The 2,200-nt window shown below is 39.9% G+C and overlaps 1 pseudogene; it reads left to right on the forward strand.

The window, feature by feature from the left end:
• The first annotated feature begins 522 nt into the window (after nt 1-522).
• LOC114885856 lies at nt 523-1,770 on the forward strand (annotated as a pseudogene).
• Nucleotides 1,771-2,200: the final 430 nt, after the last annotated feature.

The raw sequence follows: 2,200 nt of genomic DNA on the forward strand, positions 1-2,200 counted from the left end.
TATCCGTTCAACTGATATTTACTGGGTATCTTGTCTGTGTCAGGTGTTGGAGATACAGCACCTGGGATACAGCAATGGAAAAAACCATCAGAAGCCCCTACTCTCCTGGAATTTACATAGTCATGATGGGAGACAAATAATAAATCAACAAGTAAATGCAGTAATTTCAGATAGCTATAAATGCCGGTAATATGATTAAATGTCTGATGCGGAGCAAGGATTTGGTTTGGGTACATATGTACAGATTGATGTACAATGCATAATATATTTGCCCCACAGTGCTTCATATCTGAGTGATGTTTAACTGCAACTTTCCTTGCAATTAGATTTTTGTACCCACTGGTATAAACAGCAAAAATAGCTTATAGACATCTTATATATTGTTCTTTATAGATTAGCTGCCCAATTTAGGCAAAATCCCTTTTAAAATATAATTATAATCTGGAGCATATAGACAGAATATTAACATAGAAGTAAAAAGGTATTAGCTTTCCAGTCGGGCACTGAGTGGTTCATTGGATCATGTCTGGTAGCTCCACGGATTATAACAGAGAACACGGCGGCCCAGAGGGAATGGAGCCCGATGGTGTCATCGAGAGCAACGGGAATGAGATTGTGATAACTTTGATGATATGAATTTAAAGGAGTCTCTTCTTCGAGGCATCTATGCTTATGGTTTTGAGAAGCCATCAGCTATTCAGCAGAGAGCTATTATCCCGTGTATTAAAGGGTATGATGTGATTGCTCAAGCTCCATCAGGTACTGGCAAGACAGCCACATTTGCTATTTCCATCCTGCAACAGTTGGAGATTAAGTTCAAGGAGACCCAAGCACTAGTATTGGCCCCCACCAGAGAACTGACTCAACAGATCCAAAAGGTAATTCTGGCACTTGGAGACTATACGGGAGCAACTTGTCATGCCTGCATTGGTGGAACCAACGTTCGAAATGAAATGCAAAAACTTCAGGCTGAAGCACCACATATTGTTGTTGGTACACCAGGGAGAGTGTTTGATATGTTAAACAGAAGTTACCTTTCTCCAAAATGGATCAAAATGTTTGTTTTGGATGAAGCAGATGAAATGCTGAGCCGAGGGTTTAAGGATCAAATCTATGAGATTTTCCAAAAATTAAATACAAGTGTTCAGGTGGTGTTGCTTTCTGCCACAATGCCAACAGATGTGTTGGAAGTGACCAAAAAATTCATGAGAGATCCCATACAAATTCTGGTGAAAAAGGAAGAATTGACCCTTGTAGAAATTAAACAGTATTATATTAATGTTGGAAGAGAGGAATGGAAGTTGGATACACTTTGTGACTTGTACGAGACACTGACGATTACACAGGCTGTTATTTTTCTCAACACAAGGCATAAGGTGGACTGGCTCACTGAGAAAATGCATGCCAGGGATTTCAGTTTCTGCTCTGCATGGTGACATGGACCAGAAGGAAAGAGATGTTATCATGAGGGAATTCTGATCAGGGTCAAGCCATGTTCTGATCACTACTGACTTGTTGGGGTCGATAGCAGCAGTTGATGACGAGATGGCACTCAGAAACGGCGTTGACGTAATTTAGGACGTGGAATCATAAGTGAAACAGCACACTGTCTGAATAAAGAGCGAAATTGGCAGAGGGGGTTGATTTGGGAGGAAAGGTGTGGCTATAAACTTTGTTACTGAAGGAGGCAAGAGGATTCTTCGTGACACTGAGACTTTCTACAATACTACAGTGGAGGAAATGCCAATGAATATGGCTGACCTTATTTAATTCCTGGGATGAGATAGTTTTGAATGCAGTGCTCGCTGTTGCTGATAGGCGATCACAACGTGCATTGTGCTTCTTTCTTTGGGAATATTTGAATCTTGTCTCAATGCTCATAGCGGATCAGAAATACAGATTTTGATAGCAAAGCAACATTAGTCGTGAGCTCTTGTGAGGAAAGTCGTTGGCTTTATCCTCTTTAGAGTTAGACTGTTGGGGTGGGTATAAAAGCTGGGGTCTGTAAAATCTTTCTTTCTTAGAAATTTATTTCCTAGTTCTGTAGAAATGGTCGTATTAGATGTTCTCTATCATTTAATAATATACTTGTGGACTAAAAGATATAAGTGCTGTATAAAATCAGCCAATTATGTTAAACTAGCATATCTGCCTTTATTGTGTTTGTCATTAGCCTGTATAGAAAGGCCTTTTTTTTGGG

The sequence above is a fragment of the Monodon monoceros genome, unplaced genomic scaffold, assembly GCF_005190385.1.
Source record: "Monodon monoceros isolate NGI ecotype Baffin Bay Population unplaced genomic scaffold, NGI_Narwhal_1 Super_Scaffold_6, whole genome shotgun sequence".
In the NCBI taxonomy this organism is placed as follows: Eukaryota; Metazoa; Chordata; class Mammalia; order Artiodactyla; family Monodontidae; genus Monodon; species Monodon monoceros.